Genomic DNA, 12,434 nt, shown 5'->3' on the forward strand with positions numbered 1-12,434 from the left:
GCCTAGGCAGCTAGCCATTCAGACAACTTTCTGTGGGTGTCTGTTATTTGTGTGAACCAGGAACCAATTTTGTTCACCTATGGTGTACACAACACAGAACTCCTTTATAAACAGGGTCTGTATTAGTGATCATGTTTTGGGAGTATGTCTTGTATATGGCGTCCAATTTTTCTAGTGTGTTCATTTATTTAGCATACACGTGGGACTTTTCCATATGGTCACTGGTGGGATTTTACACTGTTTCCAGTATATCAGTGAACTGATTTCAACCAACATATCCTGGTGCCTATTACATGAAGGCATCATACACTGTGAACAACACAGTTCTTGTCTTTAGAAAGTTTGTAATCCAGTGGGAGAGAAACACAAATAGAAAGATGACTATGTAACAAAGAACATAACAGAGGAATAAAGAAAATTCCATGAGCACACAGAAAAGTAAGTGGCAACTGAGTGGATGGAGAGAGGATACAGTATTTAGGTTGCTGCATGAAGAGTCAGATTTCAAGAGGAAGAAATAGGGGGTGGTGGGAGGAGATGTGTGAGTCTATTCTAGGCAAGGGGATTAGCATGCTGAATAGCAGAAGTACAGTCTAGGAATTTTCTCATATTCCCTCAACCTCTCTAATGGCCAGACTGAACAAAAGCTTGGAAGCTAGAAAATACTGGAGCATGTTCTGGGATTGGTACATGATCTGTTTTGGCAGAGCACGTAGTCTCCACGGGGGTAAAATCTTCCTCTTTTTATGTAGAAAGCACAAATCTACACATAATACACAGATATACAGTGTATCTGTAGTATTAACATTGCACAAGGGAGGTGATTGTGAAAAAAGGTCTAAAAAGGTTCATTGTGGGGACAGTAATGAGAAAGGGGTTTAGAAACACTGGGCTAGTGCTCAGAGCACAGTGAGCTGAAATGTAGTCAGGCTGAGCTCTGACTATGAATGCCATGCAATTCTAGACTTCATTGTGTAAGCACTGAGGAGCTCATACAGGTTTTGAGGGTGACAATGATGCAGTTAAAATTGAACTCAGGGCCGGGCGTGGTGGCTCACATCTGTAGTCCCAGCACTTTGGGAGGCAGAGGCAGGCAGATCACAAGGTCAGGAGATCGAGACCATCCTGGCTAACATAGTGAAACCCCGCCTCTACTGAAAATACAAAAAATTAGCCCAGCATGCACGCCTGTAGTCCCAGCTACTTGGGATGCTGAGGCAGGAGAATCGCTTGAACTCGGGAGGAAGAGGTTGCAGTGAGCTGAGATTGCACCAATGCACTCCAGCCTGGGCAACAGAGTAAGACTCTGTCTCAAAAAAAAGAAAAAAAAAATTGAACTTTGGGCATATTACTCTGATAGCAATAGACAAGAAGAGTAGAGTGAAGATGGCATCAAGGAAACCATTGTGTTGGAATGCTGATGCAGGAGAAAGGGAAAGAGGACCCAATCAAAGGCAATGTAAGTGAGAGTAGAAAAAGGGTGGAATTCCAAAAATATTGGCTGGATTTGGTAACTCATTAAACAAGAGGATTAAGAAAGAGACACAAAGATGATGCAAGATCTCAAGAGAGGTGTCTAAAAGGAGACTAGTCTATTTGATAGTATGAGAAGCACAAGGTTTGTCCAGAAATCAGTTTTTCAGTTTTTGACACAAGCAGTTTGAGGTATCTACAATTCATCCACATGGCAATTTAAAATGAGAAATGTGGGACTCGAATTCTTGAAACAGGGATGGAGAAGTAGATTGGGAAGTTATCTGCTTAAAAATGGTTGCCAAAACCCTGAGATAGCAAAGGAAGGATGAGGAGCAGAAGCTGAGTTGAGAACTTTGAATGTCCAACCTCATCAGACATCAGCACCAAAACATGCTTCAGCCCTGGGTTGTGGCACAATGGGGCATACCATTGAGAAACTTTTATATTGAGAAATTTACAAGGCATTGGGGACTGGCCTGGAAACCATACAGAATTGTTTTTGTGGAGTTTTAAACACAATGCTCTTACAATTAAAAGAATTCTCCAAAGGTTTGTTTTATGGGCTTATTTAGCCAGTGGCAAGCAGCCATTTTCAATCTTAGTATCTGTAATCCTGGCAACCTTTTGGTTCTCAGCTAAATAGATACTCATCAGTTTGGTTTTTAATAGTCACAGCTGGATAGAAAGCAATAATCTTTAGAAATCTCCCATTGTCTCCTACCCTCTCTAGTCTGTTGGCCAAATCCCCGCCAGAGGGCTTAGTTTTTTCCTTCCTTGACAATCACCAAGCCAAGAGACATGCTGATCACATCACTTGCTTGAATGTCTGATTTTTTATTTTTATTTTTATTTTTCTTGAGATGGAGTCTCACTCTGTTGGCCAGGCTGGAGTGCTGTGGCTCAATCTCAGCTCACTGCAACCTCTGCCTCTGGGGTTCAAACGATTCTCCTTCCTCAGCCTCCCAATTAGTTGGGATTACAGGCACACACCACCACACCCAGCTAATTTTTGTATTTTTATTAAAGAATGTGTTTTACCATGTGTTTTACAGCCTGATCTTGAACTCCTGACCTCAGGTGATTTAAATATTAACATAGTTTGCTTTATTATTAGATCAAAGTAATAACACATTATTATCAAAAGTTCTCTGATAACATTCAAGGTTGCTTTTCGTTAGGACTAAACTAAATTGAGCTAAATTTAAAATTACTTGGTAATTCTTTAGAAAGGATTTTTCCTTGATGTGGCAAGGAATGTCTGTCCCAGACAACACCAGTATTACAATTAATGGTGAGTCTCTGAAGTAACAATCATCAAAGGCACCTGCTATTCCCTATATTGTCTAACATTGTTCTGGTAGTTCTAGTTGATACAATAGGGAAGAAAAAAAAAACAATGTGATGTAACTCTTAGAAAAGAGAAAATTGATCATAGGTGATAATTATCTACTTAGGAAAAAGACCAAAGAAATCTGTTAAAAAAAAATTATTAGAACTAAAAAGGGAGTACAAATTAGTGGCCATGTGTGGCTTCATTCGACAACTATTTACGGAATGTCTACTATCTGTTGGGAAATGTTCTAGGAACTGTGTAGACAAGATGTTCATGCGCTCAAAACATTACCTTCTAATGGATAGAAGTAAATAAATAAATAAATAAACAAACATAAATTTAGAGTGTGATAAGTGCTGTGAACCAAGTAAACAGGGTGGAGGATGGGAGGGATGCAGGGAGGGCTCCAGCCAGAGTGGTCAGTCTGGAGACTGACCCGCATGATGAGATGTCGTATGAGCTAAAACCTGAAGGGTAAGAAGCCAGACACGTGAAGAACTTACGGGTACAAATGTCCTCAAATTGGTTGAATAAAATGTGGGTAGAAAGTAGATGTGCGTGCTATTTCTAAGTTCTTTTGAACTTATTTCATCTTCATCTAAGAAATACTCCACAGGGCTCCTTGCCCCAGATAATGGGCTTAGTGGTTATGGGCATGCAGTGTTTGTTTAACCTGCTGTATCTCAGGCCCTGTGCCGGGTGCTGGAAACACACAGGCATCAAGGTAAACAGGTCTCTGTCTTCAGGGAGTTTGCACTCCCTTGGAAAGAGACAGATAATACATTAGTAAATAAATAAAAGGATTTACCAAGTGTGATAAACGCTACGAAGGAAATTAACAGAGTGATACGGTGGCGAGTAAGTTTGAAGAGGAGGGGATACTCTTACATGGGGTGGTTGGGAAGGCTACCCTGAGGTGACACATAAGCGGTGACCTGAAGCGTGTCAAGGATCCAGCTTTGCTAAGATACAGGAGAAGGGCTTTCCAAGCAGAGGCAAGTGCCAAGATACTGAGGCAGAAGAGAGATTTGCATGCTCTGGGCTAATGTCTCCGGACCATGGTAAAGGCCCGGAAGAGGGACATAAAAAACGAGGTTGGAGAAGTAAGTGTGGGCCTGATAACATAAGGGAGCTAGGCCAAGCAAGGGAGGTTAGATTCCATCCAAAGGACGTGGGCTTGGAGTCAGTAGTCCTTGGTTCAAGTTCTGGCTACACTATTTATTAGATGTGTGACCTTGGGTAGCCATCTCACCTCCTTCCACCTCATAACGTTGTGCAATTAAATGTGCTAGTGTCTGGGAAGTGTGTAGCATATGGTAAGCCCTCCGGAAAAAGAGAGATGGAGAGAGAGAGAGAGAGATCTTCCCAGCTAGGTGGTCAGTGGGATTCTGCCCAGTTTCTTCCTCACACCTGGCTGGCTTCTGGGATAATAAAATAAATTTCCAGATGTCATCTCTTCTCTCCCTGCCTCCAAACTAGAGGAACTCTTTTCTCTGGGCAGAACTCACCTCACATTGTATATGACATAAGGATTAAATTGTTTTAAATTGAAAACGTAGCATGATGACACCAACATGCTAAAAGAAAAACAAAAGATATTTTGTAATCCAACCATCCTAATTCAAGGACCGCTTCCATATTTGAATATCATTCTAAAGTTCTTTCTCGTGTGTGTGTGTATAAAGCTATAGTTATAAATCACAATTGTGTATACACATATATACAAATGCTTACTCATAGCACAGTTGTAATCACAGTGTGCATATTTTGATGAAGGCTTTTAATATTATTATGAAAGACCTCTGTAGATTTCACAACCTAACTGGATTTAAAAAAAAGAAACTTCAGTTCTGAAGGTTCTTTGAGAACTTTTGCTTTACAGAAATAAGATTGTTGACTGTTTTTATGTTACCTCAATAACCAGTTCCGGCATTTTATGGTATTCACTCTTTGAATATTTTTCCTTATAGCAATTCTACGTACTTCCATGTGGTTGCCTTTCTGTTTAGAAGAAGTGCCCTTTCAATAACAATCCTTGTGCAGACATCAAGTGACACCTGGAAAAGAAACCTGTTTTTTTGGTTGTTGGGGAGGCTTCTCTTCAGTAAAGAAAGCAGGGTAAGCGAGAGCACTGACAATGCTGATGGCGTGCAGCCTTGAATAACTACTGTGACCCGAGAGAAGGAACGCCATGCCTGCTCTCAATAGATTTTTAAAAGTTTTCAGTAACTCACTTCTTCATAAGCAAAGACCTACATTTGTTTGCTTCTGTAATACTAATCCATTGAACTTGATTTTACTCTTTAAGTCCAGGAGATTGCAATCTGGGTAACTTGGAATCTACAAGGAAGGTGAGAAGAGAGGGCCCTTTCCTATACTTTCCCTTCTATATTGCATGGAGATGGGGGAAAAGGGGACAGAGAGTGGAAGAAAATTCAAATATGGGAGACTGAACTCAGCATCTTCTAAACTTCAAAGAAATGTCCACTTGGAATGAAAGGAGTGAGATTGAAAGTTAAGTTTTCCTTTCTCCATCAACAGCCTAAATACTGGTATGCTGCAGTCTCTTTGCAACCTTTTATTAGATGGATCATTGCAATTGCTTAATATACCACTCACATCTAATCAAATGGTGGCTCCAACTAAATCTGAAGTTTCTTTTTTCTCTCCGTGCATTTTAAAACGTTTATTAATATATTTGGATTTTTTTCTCATTTTGATTCAAGTACCTGGGTTTTAAACTAGAAACAAAATTGTTAACAGTTTAATGTGACTGGCACAGCATGGGGATGATAGTTCTTCAAAACTCGTATTGTGATTTAAAAAGGCAAATTTCCACTAAATAGAATTTGATAATTTCATTTCTTGTTTTTAAATTCATTATCAGGACCTACTAGTGTCTGGGTGGAAGACTTTAAGCAGAGCTAACTGAGTTAACTAACCAATGAAGGCCTTCAGAAATTAACCTTAATTTTAATTTAAATGTATTTTAAGTACTTTTTGGTTCTTCATTTCCTGTACTAGTCATTTGTTCTCATATATGGGGCACACTTCAAACAATACATTAACCACACAGATTTTAGGATTCTAGCCATCCCTTTTTCCACCACACACAATTGTTTTCCTGGTTATCTTTGTTGTCTCACATGGTCAAGTGTTTATTGTCAAGTGACAAGTTCAGTGACAAGTACAATGTTATTCAATGCCTTCAAACAGGATAATGACACGTAAGTTTCTAAATACAAGCTGTTGAAAGAACACAAAGAAGTTGTTGCCATGCCTTAAGAAGCAGGCTGAGTCCTGCAGCAGAGCCCATGGATCAACAAGAATTGTTCACCATACAGGGACTTCCTGCGGGTAATAGAATATTCCCACTGGAGTGAAATTTGCCATATATGCTTGTGGTCCTGAGTTAGAATGTCTAACTTGAGTACTAATTGAGCAGAAATGTCAACCCTCTTGGAATAGAGTAATATCTGGGTCTTGCTAAATCCTATTAAACTAATTATTGTGTAGATCAAAATATGCCAGTGCTTTAATTAACTCTATGTTTTAATACCCATAGTCACATGATAGTATGTATCATATTAGACATTCTCCTGATTAAGGAGCTGACTAGATAAACTTTCAAATTAATAGCATACTTCAGTTAATAGTCAGAGGAGAGAAAATGCACTTAACATATAAAGAAATACAAATAGAAATAGTATTTCCAAGACTGACTAAGAAATGGTCACATAAATTTACAACCACACTAGGTACAATCCAAGCTTGTAAACAATAATTTATATAATAATAGATGCCCTTCTACTTCTGGCCTTTTTGTTAAAACCTTAAGTACTGGAATCCAATCAATATTTTTCCTTTCAAGGTGTAGTTTCAAAGTTAAGTATTTAAATATGACAAATAGTAAAATCTATGAAAACTTTGATCGTTTCCCCTATATTGTAAATATTTGAATATGAAATGATAGACTCCCTTTCTTTCTTTCTTTCTTTTCTCTTTCTTCCTTTCTTTCTTTCTTTCTTTCTTTCTTTCTTTCTTTCTTTCTTTCTTTCTTTCTTTCTTTCTTTCTTTCTTTCTTTCTTTCTTTCTTTCTTTCTTTCTTTCTTTCTTCTTCTTTCTTTCTTCCTTCCTTCCTTCCTTCCTTCCTTCCTTCCTTCCTTCTTTCCTTTCCTTTCTTTCTTTTTTCATTTTTATTTTTTTCTACAGGGTCTGACTCTCTCATCCAGGCTGGAGTGCAGTGGTGCAATTTCAGCTCACTGCAACCTCCACTTCTTGGGCTCAAGCTATCCTCCCACCTCAGACTCCTGAGTAACTGGGTCTACAGGTGTGAGCCACCAGGCTCGGCTAATTTTCATATTTTTTGTAGAGAATGGGTTTCACCATGTTGGCCAGGCTGGTCTCGAACTCCTGGGTGAAGCAATCCACCCACCTCAGCCTCCCAAAATACTATGATAATAGGCAAGAGCCACTGTGCCTGCCTTGAAATGATAGACTCTTTACATCTCTTTCCTATTTGCTTTTAAGACTGGTCCAACTGCAATGACATGGGAACAATTTAATGTGCTTCCCCTCATGGCTTATCAAATTGTTCCCTTGAAACATTACTGTATCCTGCATCCATTTGCAATGCAGCCATCCATTCATTTATTCTGGGTTATTTTCACTACTTCATTTAGGGTTATTTTTGTTCATTCCATCATTCAACAGATATTTATTAGGCACCTGCTGTGTGCCAGAGACTGTTCTACAGCTGTTCTTTACCTCTCTATTCTAATTTCTCTTTTCAGTTTAATTTCCTCCAAATTCCTTCCTTGATAGCTTTCAGTGGTTATTTGCCCCCATCTCCTACACCTCTCTTTTTGAGGGGTGTATCCAATGTAGATTTATGTTATCCAGCAATTTTCCAGAAAGGCAAATAACTTGGGCCAGAGGGGTTTCTCCCATGTAACTCACTGTCCGCCTGGGACTCCCACTAAAACTGCCTTTTTTTTTTGGAGATGAGGTCTCATTCTGCTTTCCAGGCTGCAGTACAGTGGCCAGATCGCAGCTCACTGCAGCCTTGACTCCAGGGGCTCAAGCGAGTCTGCCATGCTAGCCCCCAAGTGACTGGGACTGCTGGCATGAGCCATCATTGAACCCATCTAAAACTGTCTTTAACATAAAGCAGATTATAAGGGGTCAGTAGGATGAGAAAGGAAAATAGAAACCCAATCCTTACTGCAAATACTATGCAAATCATAATACTTTCTCAGGTTGGTTTAAAAATCATATTTCAATAGATACAGGTGATATAGTGTGGCTCTGTGTCCCAACCCAAATCTCGTCGCGAATCGTAATCCCCATAATCCCCACGTATTAAGGGCAAGACCCGGTGGGAGGTGATTGGATCACGGGGGAGATTTCCTCCATACTGTTCTCGTGATAGTGAGTGAATTCTCGCAAGATGTGATGGTTTTAAAAGCGCCTGGCATTTCCCCTGCTTGCTCTTCTCTCTCCTGCCACCATGTGAAAAACACCTCTCTTTTCGCTTTGTCTTCTGCCATGACTGTGAGTTTCCTGAGGCCTCCCCAGCCATGTGGAACGGTGAGTCAATTAAACCTCTTTCCTTTATAAATCACCCAGTCTCAGGTAGTTCTTTATAGCAGTGTGAGAACAGACTACTACAATAGGGTTGCCTTTTGGATTGCTGAAAATATTTTGGAACTAGATAGAGGTGCTAGTTGTACAACACTGTGAATGTGCTAAATGCCGTTGGTTTGTTCATTTTAAAATGATTAATTTTATGTTATGTGAACTTCACTTTAATAAAAACAATTTTTAAATCATATTTCACAGCAGGCATGGTGGCTTATATCTGTAATCCTAGCGACTCAGGAGACTGAGGCAGGAGAATTGCTTGAGGCCAGGAGTTGGAGGCCAGCCTGAGCAACATAGTGAGAATCTGTTTCTTAAAAAATTTTTTTTTAAATCATATTTCACTACTTTTATCCATGTTGATAACATTGTGAACCTCCCCATCCTCACTGCAGTAAGCTAGGGGATAGTCCAAATATAAGCTCAGTGCATTAAGCTTAATGCCGTTATTAACTCAAGCTTCTCAAAATGTGAAGTTAAATTTAGTAGGACAGCATTAAGCCAAAGAGGCTGTAAACACTGGCAAGATACAACCCCTCTGTTCTGTGTGGGAGAGCCCATTTGCTCCGCATGACTCTGTTCTGTATCGGGAGAGCCCATTTGCTCCATGTGACTCTGAATGCTGGAATGCATATGGCCTCCACCTGTGGGCAGAGAGCAGCTCCTAATAACTACCTAACAATGCTAAGGTGCAAGACTTCCTTATGGATTGACCTGGAGGAGAGAAAGGTGTTTCCAGGAGGAGCAAACAGATTTCAGAGATCCCCAGGAAAAGATGGCTGGGATTCTGGAATGATGAGGAAGTAGAACAGGCTGTTACTCACGAGTTGATATTTGTTAGAAATGGATCTAGTGGTCAGGTCAGAAAAGAAGATCTGATGGTAGTAGACCTGTTTCATATTTTTTAATGGCAGGCAGTTGGTTTTACTACATTTAATTGAAGAAAGGGCTGAATAGGCCGGGTGCAGTGGTTCACGCCTGTAATCTTTGAGAGGCCGAGGTGGGAGAATTACTTGAGCCCAGGAGTTTGAGACCAGCCTGGGCACCATGGTGAAACCCCATCTCTACAAAAAAAAAAAAAAAAAAAAAATTAGCTGGGCGTGGCAGTGTGTGCCTGTAGTCCCAGCTACTCAGGTGGCTGAGGTGGGAGGATCACTGGAGCCCAGGCAGTCAAAGGCTGCAGTGAGCCAAGATTGTGCCACTGCATTCCAGCCTGGGTTACACAGCAAGACCCTGTCTCAAAAGAAAGGCGGCGGTGGGGGCTGGGGCGGGGGAGGAAGGCTGAGTATTTTTACCAATTAAAAGAAAACTATTTCCTTTTATTTCATCCTACCCTGATTACCCTACTCAGCCTCTTGGTAATATCTGCATTTGTTTTATGTGTATTATTATTGCAAATTAGAACTCAGAGAGAAGATGTTCACAGTTAGGAGGCCTGAGTCTTACTCCTTTTCTGTAAGTAAGTGTTCTGGTTTATAGATGACAAGATGGGATGTCAAGGGGAATGTGGAGATGACTTTTAACGAATATGACACTAAGACAGGCAGAAAAGTGGTACGGAAGTAGGTGTTAAGGCCAAGGAGAATGCCAATGCCTGAGGGTCCTGAGACCCCAGGGTCAAAGGGAAGACGGCAACACAAGAAGTGGCTACTACCTGTGGTCAAGAAGGAAATTCAGGTTATGAGGATGAAATCAGTTTTAGGTTAAACGGGAAAGGAACACTCACATAAAGGTCTGTAAGTGTACAGGAAATTTTAGTAAAATTAATAAGTGTTTCAGTCACCATAAAATAGGTAAATAGAGAAATAGGCTTGGTTGGGTGGAGATGAATCAGATGGGATTAACTTAGAAGGGACTGAGAGTAAGTAAGAAAAGTAAGAGGTGAGTGGAAGGCTGGGCGCGGTGGCTCAAGCCTGTAATCCCAGCACTTTGGGAGGCCAAGGTGGGTGGATCACGAGGTCAGGAGATCGAGACCATCCTGGCTAACACGGTGAAACCCCGTCTCTACTAAAAAATACAAAAAAACTAGCTGGGCAAGGTGGCAGGCGCCTGTAGTCCCAGCTACTCGGGAGGCTGAGGCAGGAGAATGGCATAAACCCGGGAGGCAGAGCTTGCAGTGAGCTGAGATCCGGCCACTGCACTCCAGCCTGGGTGACAGAGCGAGACTCCGCCTCAAAAAAAAAAAAAAAAAAAAAAAAGAGATGAGTGGACAGGAGGGAGATTCTCTAAGAACAAGATCACTGGGATTGGGATGCGTTCTTAGCCAATAGAAAAAAAATTCTGGGACAAGAGTATCAAACCAATGATCCCCAAAGTTCTAGGTAGAAACGGGGTGTGATGGTGCAGCACCTTGAAAGGGTGCCTCAAGGTGCAGACCCTTTCCCTGCTATTGGATTTTAGCCCATCATTTCCAGAAAGAATTGATCACAAAAGCAGTGACCCTGCTGCTGGGGCTCTTCTCATCCTCCAAAGACTGAGTGTCTGAGCAGTGCTGGCTTGGGGTTACAAGTGAAAGCCACGGAAAATAGCTGCCTAGGTCCAACATAGGAGATGTGATTCTTATAAAAATTATACTGTTGATATAATAGAGTAGTTGTTCTCAACTGAGGCTGATTTTGTCCCTTGGGGTCATTTGCCAATGTCTAGAGACATTTTTCACTGTTACCTGTGGGAAGAGAAGTGATACCAGCATCTATAGGGTAGAGGGCAGAGATGCTGCTAAACATCCTACGTTGTACAGGACAGCCCCCCTCCTATGCCCAGCAAAGAATTATGTGGTCCAAAATGTCAACAGTGCTGAGGCCAAGAAACTTTGCGTTAGAGCAGTTTGGATTCAGAGAACCTAGGTTGTGGGATGTACTCAACTCATTGCTAACTCTGCATCCTTTGAAAAGCTACTCTGATGCTTAATGTGCTTGCCATGCCTACTGTATAGTGGGCATATATGATGAATCATTCTGAAAAGGATGACGAGAAATACAAATGTAATAATTCAGCAGCAGAGGCAGGACTGCAGAACCTCCCTGCCAATTCTGTGAGGCAGGATTGCAGCAGCCTCTGTGCTGGCCTCCAGCCTCCAGTCTCAGCCCTTTTTAGTCCATTGTTTTTTTGGTTTTTTGTTTTTTTTTTTTTTTTTTTGAGATGGAGTCTCGCTCTGTTGCCCAGTCTGGAGTGCAGTGGCCGGATCTCAGCTCACTGCAAGCTCCGCCTCCCGGGTTCACGCCATTCTCCTGCCTCAGCCTCCTGAGTAGCTGGGATTACAGGCGCCCGCTACCTCGCCCGGCTAGTTTTTTGTATTTTTTAGTAGAGACGGGGTTTCACCGTGTTAGCCAGGATGGTCTCGATCTCCTGACCTTGTGATCCGCCCGTCTCGGCCTCCCTAGTCCATTGTTTGAAATGGAAAGCAGACTTGTTTTTCGGAAATATTTCTTTCAGCCTATGTTCTGCTATATGACTTCCCTAATCAGGAATTTGTGAGATCTCACCATCATCTTCTTCTTTTTTTAAAAATGGAGACAGGTTCTCACTCTGTTGCTCAGGCTGGAGCACAGTGGTGCGATCATAGCTCACTGTTACCTCGAACTCCTGGTTTCAAGCGATCCTCCCTCCTAAGCTTCCCAAAGCACTGGAACTGCAGGTGTGAGCCACTGCGCCCAGCCTCACCAACACCTTTCTACATCACATCTCCAAACTGCCTGGCTCTAAAGCCAGTCATGGTGTGACCCTGTTAAACCTCCCACACCAGTCCCTGTCAGGCATGCTTGCTCAGACAGCTGGTTTCCTCCTCGTGGGCCCTGTCTTTGCTCAGACTCTTTCCCCACCTTCTGCTCCCCAATCTCCACTCCACTTATCTCTTTCTTACCCATTCTAAGGCTTGACTCAGCTTTACTTCCCTTACAAAGCCCTCTGTACCTGCTTCAACCCCCCTGCCTTACTTTTCCGAAAGTTTTTCACCTACTAACCAGCCCCACACAATTTAATATCA

General features: G+C 41.6%; 1 protein-coding gene across 1 annotated transcript in view; it reads left to right on the forward strand.

Moving 5' to 3' along the window:
- The first annotated feature begins 8,319 nt into the window (after positions 1–8,319).
- Positions 8,320–12,434, forward strand: part of DDX10 (DEAD-box helicase 10) — a 342,707-nt gene continuing 338,592 nt past the window's right edge. The window contains exon 1 of the mRNA XM_050758689.1: positions 8,320–8,398. The gene's annotated coding sequence lies outside the window, so the exon portion shown is untranslated. The remainder of the gene's footprint in view (positions 8,399–12,434) is intronic.

The sequence above is a fragment of the Macaca thibetana genome, chromosome 14 (assembly GCF_024542745.1).
Source record: "Macaca thibetana thibetana isolate TM-01 chromosome 14, ASM2454274v1, whole genome shotgun sequence".
Taxonomy (NCBI): domain Eukaryota; kingdom Metazoa; phylum Chordata; class Mammalia; order Primates; family Cercopithecidae; genus Macaca; species Macaca thibetana.